This window comes from Polypterus senegalus, chromosome 4, assembly GCF_016835505.1.
Source record: "Polypterus senegalus isolate Bchr_013 chromosome 4, ASM1683550v1, whole genome shotgun sequence".
Taxonomy (NCBI): domain Eukaryota; kingdom Metazoa; phylum Chordata; class Cladistia; order Polypteriformes; family Polypteridae; genus Polypterus; species Polypterus senegalus.
The window spans coordinates 250,079,302-250,092,036 of NC_053157.1; the positions used below are offsets into that span (position 1 = coordinate 250,079,302).

The following is a 12,735-nucleotide window of genomic DNA, read 5'->3' on the forward strand; positions in this document are numbered from 1 at the left end:
TCTTGGTTGGTTAGATTTTAACTGTACAAGTATAAGTAACAATTTGAATAACTTCAAAAGTTATTATTTTTATAATGTATTAAAATTGCACTATTTTTATACATTATTGGTAATGTTTTCATGCTCAGAGTTGTAAAAACACAAAAATGAAAAAGAAAGAACTGTATAAGTACCAAAACTGCAAAGTCCGTTTGTGTTTTCTAAGAATAAATCATTTTAAGCCAAATTAAATTAATAAATGGTATATCATTATAATTACAAATAATTATCTTTATAACTACATATAATTTAACCGATTTAAAAAATGACCAAAATCAAAGCCAAAATATTTTCAAAGAAAGGACCAATAATGGCGCTGGTGTCACCAAGGTGACCAGAGTTCAGATCTCAAGTCCTCCCTGGCCAGAGCCTGCATGTTCCCTCCATGTCCATGTGGGTTTCCTCCCGGTGCTCCGTCTTCCTGCCCCACTCCATTGGCTGTTGTGAGTGGGCTGGCGTCCTGTCCAGTGATTGTTCCTGCCTTGCACCTGACTCTTGCTAGGACTGTGCTCTTCATGACGTCTGTTAATTCTGTATTATTGATGTGTCTCACATGATTAGTTTGCTAACTGGAAATCTCAGTGTATAGTAAGAAGGTAACGGTGTCTCTTAACATTACTGTTCTCATGATGTACGTCTGAAACGGGGCGATACTAATATGCTTTTTTACTTTCAGTATAAAGTGACAGTTAAGGGAAAAAAACTTATTATGCAGCCTTTTGAAACAGTAACTTTTTCGGGAAGTGCTTAGAAATTAGTTACGTTAATTTAAAATGCTTAGATATCATAAGTCTGAGACTAAAAGACAAGTAACATCAATTCCTGTCATTCTTACAGCAGCCGTCGCTTCAGTGATTCTGGCTTACATTCAATAACCTGGCAGTTCATTCGTGCAGTGGGCGTCCCGTGAAAGACGTTGTGGGAGTGTTGTGGTGGTATGGGAGTTCCGTGAATGACGTAGTAACGACTGTATCTACCGTGTGCTGCAGTTTCTCTCTGTTTGCTCTTATGAGACCCTCGTGCTCAGACTTCTTCACGGCCAGAAGATCAAGCAAAGGTGCGGAAGGTGAGACAAAGTTGAACGTGGGGATCGCGTACGAGAGGGAATGCTAGTACTGAGGAAGACCACGACATGCTGAGAGACTTTGAGGAGGTGCCTGAGGCCGCGTGGTTCGCTTTTAAGTGTTGGGGATTAAGCGCTACGTGGAGGAGGAGTCGGCACAGCAAATCGCACCTTCACGAGTTTATTGTTAATGATGGGGGTCGCGCACTTTTAGCTGCTGATACGTTAATTTATTTTCCGGTCGTTGTCCCGTGAAATGCAATGTTACATCTGACTTGGCGGAGGCGCGTTAAATCGGGATCGCTTCCGTTCTCTTCGCGCTGGCGCAGTTTTTCGCACCGTTTCGCCTTTTGATTTCGCGCATGCTCCGAACTGTGCTGTCCGTCGGGCACGCGCTTGTTCAGCCGTTCGCTCCCGCACGGCCCCGTCGTTCATTTCTGATTTTTGTCGAGCTCTTCGTGTTTTTGTGTTTTTTCCTTTTTCCTCGGCAGACTTTATTAAAGTGGCGCCGAGCGATGTAACTTTACAGGGCGCGTTCAGGTTTCATTTCCAGCAGTTTGTCTCCTAGTGAGACCTATTAGAAATTAAATTATTTCATTTTGTGGTGTTTTCTTAGAGGGCAGAGATGCTCGTGCGGTTTCACTGTAACAGGGAGACTTTTTTTTGTTTAATGGGAAATAAAAAATACAAACATTGCACAAGCTGGTGCTGCTGGAGGGATACAGTAAAATCTACAGCTGGCATGGCATTACGAGTACAGTTTGTGATATTTGAAACGGTGTTGTTTTATTTTTATTCTTCACAACTACTTTCAGTATTTCTGTACACTTTTGTTAGCAGAAACTAATGCCACAGCAGTTCTGGCGTGTAAAGTAATAATACTAGACCATACATATATATATATATATATATATATATAATTCTGGAGGAATGAAACACACGGGAAGCGTTCCGTCTCGGACATTCAAAAAAAAAATAAAAACTTTATTAACAATCTTAGCTCACGACTGCCACCCTTTGGTCACCACCAACAAGTTATTTACATATATTTATACAAAGTCCACAAATGAGAGCATATTTACATTCATGTCAACAACTTTGATACGTTAGCTTACTAGAGATTGCGTGTTAAATGAAGAACAGGACTCAAGCCAATCGGGCTGTTTGTGTCGGACCACATGAAGCCATCAAAATACAAAATGTGAAAGCTGCTGAGCCGCGACTCGACTATTATGGGCTGGAGCTCAACTGTCTGTCCTCATTGTTTAAAGTGGTGAGCAGGGGGTCAGTCATGGGGGGCTGAGAATGGGCCACAGTGTTCACAAATAAGGGGGGGAGTGCAGGGCTTTGGAAATTAGGGGCGATTGGGGAAATATTTTGTTAGTTTAAAATAAGAAAAATTACCTGAAGAAGTTATTTTAAAATGAGAGCAGATTGCGTTGCCACGTGCCTTTGAAGTAGAAGAGCCTTTTGATATTAATTTACTTTAAGTAAAGTGTGTGTGAGAAACAATGCAGTTATGAGGAATATGAGAAGAAGCCAAATGGCAGGCACTTTAAAGTGAACCAATTCTTTACATCCCAATGTATGAGGGGCCAAACAGACCATAAATCGTATATTTCTGTGTGTAACCTATTGGTTTACGTGTGAACACTATTGGTTTATGAATATTTACTATCGGTTTGCATGCATACTTATTTGGTTTGCCTGCGTACAATACTTATTTCATTCATATGAACTATATTGGTTCGTGTCCGTATATTATCAGTTTGTGTGTGAACTATATCCGTTTGTACATGCATAGCACTGGTTTGCATATGAACTATATTGATTTGCATGTGTATATCACTGGTTCCAGTACGATTTGTTATTGGTTTACGCTTGCATGTTATCGGTTTGCGTATGAATTATATTGGCTTGTGTTCTGTGTCGGTCTAACAATGGATTTGCGTATGCACTATATTGGTTTCATGCACGTCTTATACTGGTTTCATGTGGGTAACCTGTCGGTTTCGCGTATGAAACATATTGGTTATGCGTGCGCACCCTATCGCAACTCTGTGTATGAACTATGTCGGTTCTGCGTGTGAACTCTATTGGTTGTTCACGTGATATTCAGAGGAAATGGGCGGGGCAAGAAACAGGACCTCAGGGGCCGGTAGAGTCATGGAGTGTAAAGAGAAATGTTTAGGAGACGCATCTGCGTTTAAGCGGCACTGTATATTTTTTCCGAACAATACGTCTGCAAAAGGACTTGGTGGTAATTATTACTATTTAACAGAATCTACCCTCGAGTTTGTAATGAACACAAGGCTGAAGTTAGGTACGTATTGGGCCGTCTTCTTATTTGCTTCCTGGATCATGTTTGCTCGCACCCAGCCACAGTACGTTTTCACACAACTTTTGAAACCAGTTATTCATTCTGAAGGCAAAATATTCTACATTTACTAACGCCTTTATCCAACATACAACATTTAGATACTACTGGTTAGATTCGCCCAGTGCTGCACAGACAGGTGAAGTGACTTGTTTCTGGTCAAATAGTGTCATTATCAGGACTTGAACCCACGACCTCAGTTTAAAAGTGCAGTCTTAAACACTGCGCCACAATGCTTGCACATCTACAACATGTATATTAATTAGGATAATATAAACTTGTCCAGGACAGATTCCATTGTTAAAGTTGAGTTTAACATTTTCAACCTGTTCAAGTTTTGGTTGAAAATCTCAAATATTTATTTTTTTAAATAATGGATCAGTTTGCGGATTAATGTACACACTGTAGAATATTTTGCCTTGCTGTTAATATAGAAGAAGGTTTGTGAATAAGTAGCTGACTGTAAACTTATACTGGATGTAGCTAGAAGTGAATAAAAAGGCAGCTGAATGTGAACCTAACTTAAAAATAATTACCAGCAAACCCTTTCACAAACATACTGTGACGTGCAAAAGTATTCAATCCCCATGAAAGTTGTCATAATTTTATGCAAGACAAAATATTTGTACATATTTATTCATTCCATATTTTTTCTTATGCTGTAACAAAACATTTCCAAAGTCAAAATAAACTATTTTATGTAGACATTTAATTGAAGAAGAAAATCTCCAAAGTTAGTGTTTTACATACAGTAAGTGTTTAAACCTCTGCAGTTGTGCTTTGGAAGCTCCAGGTTTACTCCAATGACAAGTTAATTACAAAGGTGGCAGACATTTGACAGTCATATTAAACATAATGAGGTGCTGCTCTCTCTCTCTGGATATTAGAAGCCCCCTTCGTAGGGGCCGCAGTCTTTGGTGGACAGTCACTGAGAAAATGAAGACAGAGGAGCATTCTGCTGATGTGAGAAATAAAGTTATTGAAATGCACAAGGTAGCAGGAAATAATTATAAAAATATCAAGAGTCTGATGTCCCATTGCACTGCTGGATCCATCATCAGAAAGTGGAAGGTTCGTCACAGCACCCTGACTCTCACTAGAACAGGCCGTCCCTGAAGACTGAACATCAGAGTTAGACATCAACTGGAGAGAGGAGACTAGAAATCCAACCGTCACTCTAAGATGATTGCAGTGCTTTTTGGCTGAAACTGGAGTGAAGGTGTAGGGGTCCACAATTTCAAGAGCTCCATTAAACAGGCCTCTACAGGAAGGTGGCAAGAAGGAACCCATTCCTTATGATGGTCCACATAAAAGCACATATGGTGTGTTTCCAGTTAAATGTGGGGAGAAGGGTTTATGGTCAAATGAAACTAAAATAGAACTTTTTTTCTCAGACTTCAAAGAGGTACAGAATGTGTGGTGTAAAACAAACACTGCCCATGCCACAAGAAACACCAGACCTACAGTGGAATATGGTGGTGGCAGCATCTTGCTATGGGGATGTTTTTCATGTGCTGGGACTGAGAATCTTGTCAGAGTTGAAGGGACAATAGATGGGCACAAATACCACACAATATTGCAAGTGAACTCATTCCAGTCTATTATGAATTTAAAGCTTTCAAGATGACAATGAAACTAAGCATTAGATCAAAGTGACACTGGGATGGCTCAAAAACAGACAGGTGAATGTTTCGTAATGGCCAAGTCAAAGCCCTGATCTTAACCCTGTTGAGAATCTGGGGCACTGTTTGAAAACTGCTGTTCAGAGATACCATCCCACCAACATAGAGGGTACCTAGAAATCATGCCAAGAAGAATAGGGAAGAATCACGATGAGCAATGTGCAGAACTGGGGCGTATTTACATACCCCAAAAGAATGAAGGCTGTTACAGCAACAAGAAGGTTCTTGATAAAGTATGAATGTGTTAGGCTTGAATGCTTAGGCAAACAATCACTTTGGAGTTTTTCTTTAGTTAAGTTATTTGGAGTTTGATAACGTTTTGTTACAACACAAGAGTTCACATTAAAAAAAACAAATGGATAAATATGTGGACAAATCTTTTGTCATGCAGAAAATTAGGATGACTTTTAAAGGGATTGAATACTTTTGCACGTCACTGTATGTTTGTGAAGGGCTTGGTGGTAATTCTTTTTACGAGTATTTTCCCTTAATTCTGAAATGATCACAGGGCTGAAGTTAGGTTGCATTCGGCTGGCATTTTATTCACTCCCAGCTACTCCCAGTATAAGCTTGCAGTCAGCTACTTATTCACAAAGCTTTTGCAAAGCAGCTTCTTATTCTGTTATAACAGCAAGGCAAAATATTCTACAGCGTGTACATTAACCGGCATCATTACAGACTGATCTATTATTTGAAAAAATAAATATTCCACATTTTGGTCCTGCACGGGTCAAAATAGTTAAACTCTAATTTAACAAAGGAATCTATCCTGGACAAGTTTATATATGCCAATGTCACAAAACTATGAAAATTAAGGTGTCCCAGCGTCATTTAACACTTTACAGTGCCCATTAAATATCACAGTAAATCCCATTTATCTGATCTTGAAGTGGGAATACATTGTCAGTTTCACCCTGATACTCCCACTGGGCAGAGCAAAACTCCGCTGCATCTTAAAAAACGCATCTGTCTTTTCACAAAACTGTGAAGGTAAGGTGGCCCAATATGATGTAACTGACCCATGCAGGTCTTAAATGTTTAGCTTTTCATAGAATTGACACGTTTAGTCAATTAATATACACATTATAGATGTGCAAGCATTGCGGTTTGGGCTTTGCACTTTCAACCCTTTGTTCGTGGGCTCAAGTTCTGAGACTGACACTGTGTGACCCCGAGCAAGTCACTTCACCTGTCTGTGCGGCGCGGTGCGGGGTCACCGGGCATAATAAATCTAACTAGTAGTAACTAAACGTTATGTTGCATAAAGACGTCAATCGTAAATGTTGAATATTTTGCCTTTAGAATAAGTAAATACTGTGTGAACAAGTACAGCTGCGGGTTGCAAGCAAGCATGTAGATGGGACCGAATAAGAAGACGGCCCAATACGTACCTAACTTCAGCCTTGTGTTCATTACAAACTCAAGGGTAGATTCTGTTAAATAGTAATAATTACCACCAAGTCCTTTCGCAAACGTATGGTGCAGAAAAAATATACAGTGCCGCTTAAACGCAGATGCGTCTCCTAGACATTTCTCTTTAGACTCAATGACTCTACCGGCCCTTGAGTTCCTGTTTCTTGCCCCGCCCATTTCCTCTGAAGATCACGTGAACAACCAATAGAGTTCACACGCAGAACCGATATAGTTCATACACAGAGTTGCGATAGTGTGCGCACGCATAACAAATATGTTTCATACGCGAAACCGACATAGTGCACGCATACAACCAACAGAGTTCAAGTGCAAAATCGACAGGTTACCCACATGAAACCAGTATAAGACGTGCATGAAACCAATATAGTGCATACGCAAATCCATTGTTAGACCGACACAGAACACAAGCCAGTATAGTTCATACGTAAACCGATAACATGCAAGCGTAAACCAATGCAGTTCACTCACAAACCAATAACAAACGTACTGGAACCAGTGATATACACACGCAAATCAATATAGTGTAGTTCATATGCAAACCAGTGACATACACGTACAAACGGATAATATACGGGCACAAACCAATATAGTTCATATGAATGAAACCAGTATTGTACGCAGGCAAACCAATTAAGTATTCACGCAAACCGATAGTAAATATTCATAAACCAATAGTGTTCACATGTAAACCAATAGATTACACACAGAAATATATGATTTATGGCCTGTTTGGCCCCTCATACCAATGACGTTACTTCATATTAAGAATTGTGTTCTCAGAGAAAGTCTGTTCTCAGTTTATATTAATGTATGTTAAAATCCGCTGGGCAATATCATAATTAGATTAATTTCAGATAGCGCTGACAGTGGAAACACCTTTTTATTTTTTTTTTATTCTCGTCCTCTCGACTTGGCTTGAATGTTTTTGTGCTGCGAGCTTTTGTATGTAAGTTGATAAATATTTTGTATTTCTTTATTTGTAAATTAGGGTTGTAAAAGTGTCCCTGGCCTTTCTAAGGATGTTTTACTGAACATCCATCCTGGATATGATGTTAATCACTCCAGCCACCATAACAAACCTGCGACTTTTCAGTGTGCTGATGAGGTGTCACCTGCTGCACGGCTGCACTCGAGTCTCAATCTGGGGGGCTCGCCGTGTGGTGGGTGTGACAGCTCACTGTAATCAGCGCCTGCTCCCAACCTCTGCTCTGTTTACTTAACAGCATTGGCATTTTAGCTGGCACCATTTCTGTTTCAGTGCCACGTCATGTCTCTCCAATCTTTACAGTAATTGTCACTCGTTTGGTGGAATGCAAAACTTTGCCACCTCCATATATGAAAGCTCTGCTGCTTGAAATGTTTGAGTTCCTCAGCTTTTTTACTTTATTCTGGTCAGGCTCCATAGACTGTGAGTGTGCAAGTAGAATCAATTACCGCTAATCCTAAAGATTTGACCAAAACACTAAATGTGTCTGAGTTTGATTTCTGTGTAAATGACGTCATGTTTCATTCTTCACAGTCCTCTGTATTCTAGTCTCCTCTGTTATTATCACCTGTTCATTTATTTTTGTGCAGTCTTTAGCCCAGTGCTGTGACGATAATGCATTGTGATCTCCTGCCATATTTGTGTCTAACAGATTATTGTCTGGCAATGGCGACTTCTTCTGGCTGCATTGTGAATGCCACCTGTTGTGTTGTCTCTGACTGGTGAAATTTCACGTGTGACAGTAATGTCCATTGTTACCAGACTTGACTTTACTACAAAAATTCTCATTAGCACCAATTCCATTGAAGCAAAAGTAAGTGCCATCCATGCTGTTAATGCCAGCTGCCTTTGGTTTGTATCTAAACACGTCGTGTTCAGCAGCTTAAAAGCTCACACAGACCGCATCAGGACAGCCAAGTTGTATCTACACATGCAGGTCACTCCATGTCACATCATCACACTTAGGGACCTCATCGTCACAGATTTTAACAAGATTTGGTCATCTGAGTGACCCATGGAACTGAAATTGGACGTGCATTGGATCAACAATAATAAGGAGATTTAAGATCACAAAGTTTGAACACTGTGAAGGATTAGGTTTTTGACTGGCTATTTCTACCTAAATATACAGGTGCCGGTCATAAAATTAGAATATCATGACAAAGTTGATTTATTTCAGTAATTCCATTCAAAAAGTGAAACTTGTATATTAGATTCATTCATTACACACAGACTGATGTATTTCAAATGTTTATTTCTTTTAATTTTGATGATTATAACTGACAACTAATGAAAGTTCCAAATTCAGTATCTCGGAAAATTAGAATATTGTGAAAAGGTTCAATATTGAAGACACCTGGTGCCACACTCACTCTAATCAGCTAATGAACTCCAAACACCTGCAAAAGCCTTTAAATGGTCTCTCAGTCGAGTTCTGTAGGCTACACAATCATGGGGAAGACTGCTGACTTGACAGTTGTCCAAAAGACGACCATTGACACCTCGCACAAGGAGGGCAAGACACAAAAGGTCATTGCTAAAGAGGCTGGCTGTTCACAGAGCTCTGTGTCCAAGCACATTAATAGAGAGGCGAAGGGAAGGACAAGATGTGGTAGAACAAAGTGGACAAGCAATAGGGATAACCGCTTGTACCCTGGAGAGGATTGTGAAACAAAACTGTGGGGGAGATTCACAAAGAGTGGACTGCAGCTGGAGTCAGAGCTTCAAGAACCACCACACACAGACGTATGTAAGACATGGGCTTCAGCTGTCGCATTGCTTGTGTCAAGCCACATTTGAACAAGAGACAGCGTCAGAAGCGTCTCGACTGGACTGCTGCTGATTGGTCCAGAGTTATGTTCTCTGATGAAAGTAAATTTTGCATTTCCTTTGGAAATCAAGGTCCCAGAGTCTGGAGGAAGAGAGGAGAGGCACAGAATCCATGTTGCTTGAGGTCCAGTGTAAAATTTCCACAGTCAGTGATGGTTTGGGGTGCCATGTCATCTGCTGGTGTTAGTCCATTGTGTTTTCTGAGGTCCAAGGTCAACGCAGCCGTCTACCAGGAAGTTTTAGAGCACTTCATGCTTCCTGCTGCTGACAAACGTTATGGAGATGCAGATTTCATTTTCCAACAGGACCTGGCACCTGCACACAGTGCCAAAGCTACCAGTACCTGGTTTAAGGACCATGGTATCCCTGTTCTTGACTGGCCAGCAAACTCGCCTGACCTTAATCCCATAGCAAATCTATGGGGTATTGTGAAGAGGAAGATGCAATACGCCAGACCCAACAATTCAGAAGAGCTGAAGGCCACTATCAGAGCAACATGGGCTCTCATAACACCTGAGCAGTGCCACAGACTGATCGACTCCATGCCACGCTGCATTGCTGCAGTAATCCTGGCCAAAGGAGCCCCAACTAAATATTGAGTGCTGTACCTGCTCATACTTTTCATGTTCATACCAGTTGGCCAGCATTTCTAAAAATCCTTTTTTTTTGCATTGGTCTTAATTGATATTCTAATTTTCCGAGATACTGAATTTGGGACTTTCACTACTTGTCAGTTATAATCATCAAAATTAAAAGAAATAAACATTTAAAATACATCAGTCTGTGTGTAATGAACAAATCTAAAATACAAGTTTCACTATTTGAATGGAATTACTGAAATAAATCAACTTTGTCACGATGTTCTAATTTTATGACCGGCACCTGTAAGTTGCTCTGAAATAGTTCTCATGTCATTTTAATGCTCTTTATCAGCTCTATAGGTTGTGAAAATACTATGCCATCCCCAAAATGACCATGTGATTATATTATTACATTTTTTTATTATGTTTTATTAATTTTATTAAAAACAAATAACATTCCATACAAGCAAGTCAAGTTTAATACAACTAGGTTTAAGACAAATTGACCCCCACCTATGAGAAAGAGAGCTTGGTCAACAGAGTAAAACTTTAATAATAGTAAAAATATGTAGATAAGTAAATGAAGAAAAATAAACAGAATAAAAAAATAAAATAGAGGTGAGAGAATACACTTCCTCAATTTAAATGCTTATTCTAAAATTTTATTGATCAGATCCTGCCATTTTTGAAAAGGTTCTGTACAAATCCTTCAAGTTTGAATTTGATTTTTTCCAGTTTGAAATAGTATATAAAATCAGTTATCCACTGTCTTAAAAGCGGAGCGTTAGGATTCTTCCAGTTGAGCAAAATACGTCTGCGTGCCAGTAGTGTAATAAAGGCAATGACAGTTTATTTTTTATTTTTTTTTGTCTTTCTCCACTTTAAGCCCCTCTGTGAGCCCACCAAACACAGCTGTTAATGGCTTAGGCGGGATTGTGACACCAAGGCTGTCTGAAAGGAATTTTAAGATTTTCCTCTGGAATGATGTTAAATTTGGTGCAGGCCCAAAATATGTGACCCAGTGAGGCTGGAACTTGATTGTAACTTTCTCATGTTGTATTTTACCCTGGAAACCTTTTGGACAATAAACAAAACAGATGTGCTTAATATATAATTTTCAGCTAATTAATTTTATGCTTTGTGCATATGGAGCTTGAGTGAATTCTCTGCATTGCTCCCTTCCACTTCTTTTCTAAGGTATTGGATGAGAGATCCTTTTCCCATAGTCCTATTGGATCTTTGAAAGGGAGGGACTGTAAAACAGTTTTATATATTACAGAAATGCTGTCCGAGTCATCAAGACAGATCAATATTTTTTCCAGCATAGAGGTAGGTGGGAGGTGAGGAAAATTGGACAGGTTCTGTTTAACAAAGTTTCTGATTTGAAGATAGTGAAAGAAATGTGTTGCTGGAAAGTTAAATTTGGAGTGTAATTGTTTGTAGGATGCAAATACGTTGTCCATGTACAGATCTCTAAGTGGGTTGTTAGTATATTGGCTATAACTTGTATTTATTGGGGTACAAAGCAAGGAATATAAAGAAGTACAGCAGGATAGTATTTCTGTAGCAGACCAAGCAGGTGTCTGTTCATATATTTGTGTCCATGTCCAGGTTTTTATAATTTGTGTGTTTGCTGCCCAGTAATAAAACTGAAAGTTAGTTAGAGCCATTCCACCTTCTGCCTTAGGTCTTCGTGGCGTCGCTCTTTGTATACGTGAATGTTTTGAATTCCAAATAAATGAGGTTATGGTTGAATCTAATTTCTTAAAAATCTATCTATTGATGCTTACCGGAATGTTTTGAAATAAAAAGAGAACCATAGGAAGGATTTTCATCTTAACAACGTTAATTCTTCCAGCTAAAGTGAGATGAAGGGTTGACCATTTATGCAGGTTTTGCTTATTTTTTTTTCCGTACAGATGGCAAATTTTGGTTGATAAAGACTTTTATGTTTACTTGTGATGTTTACCCCGAGGTATAGGTATTTAAACTGATGTGCAATGAAAAAAAGGGAAGGTGTCCAATCTGATATTGTGTGCTTGAGAAGTCACTGGAAAGAGCACACTTTTATTCAAATTCATTCGGAGACCAGAAATCTTTTGAAATTCTGTAAGTACTGTTAGGACTGCAGGCTCAGTATTTTGTGGATCTGATATATACAGTACCATGTCATCTGCATTTAGAGAATCCTTCTGTTCCCGTCCATCTCTGATAATCCCCTTTATCTCATAAACATTTCGACAGTGAACTACCAGTGTCTCAGTTGCCATTGTAAAAAGCAGTGGTGACAAGGGGCATCCTTATCTGGTACCACGTTCTAGTTGAAAGTAGTCTGAATTAATGCTGTTGATACAGACTGAAGCTTCTGGATTGGTATACAATCCATCCATGCACAAATTTTCGGGCCAAACACAAATTTCTCCAATGTATTGAAAAGGTAGTTCCATTCAAGCATATCAAATGTTTTTTCTGCATCCAACGATAATAATATCTCCATGGTGTTAAACGTTTTGGGAAATTGCATTAAACAAGCATCAAAAATTGAAAGTTAAGTGTCAGCCTTTAATAAATCCAGTTTGATCTTGTGATATTGCCAAAGGCAGCACTTTCTCCATCCTTCTGGCTAGGACTTTGGAGAGTATTTTAACATCATGATTCAAAAGTGAGATTGGTCTGTATGATCTTCTTTTTTCGGATGCTCCCATTAGGGGTTGCCACAGTGGATCATCTTCTTCCACATCTTT

The 12,735-nt window shown here is 39.3% G+C and overlaps 1 protein-coding gene across 1 annotated transcript in view; it reads left to right on the forward strand.

Annotated features, from left to right (window-relative positions):
* Window positions 1-975: 975 nt before the first annotated feature.
* LOC120528443 (zinc finger protein 567-like) overlaps window positions 976-12,735 on the forward strand; it is a gene marked incomplete at its 3' end in the record, with an annotated part of 31,041 nt that continues 19,281 nt past the window's right edge. Inside the window, exon 1 of the mRNA XM_039752599.1 lies at window positions 976-1,105. The remainder of the gene's footprint in view (window positions 1,106-12,735) is intronic.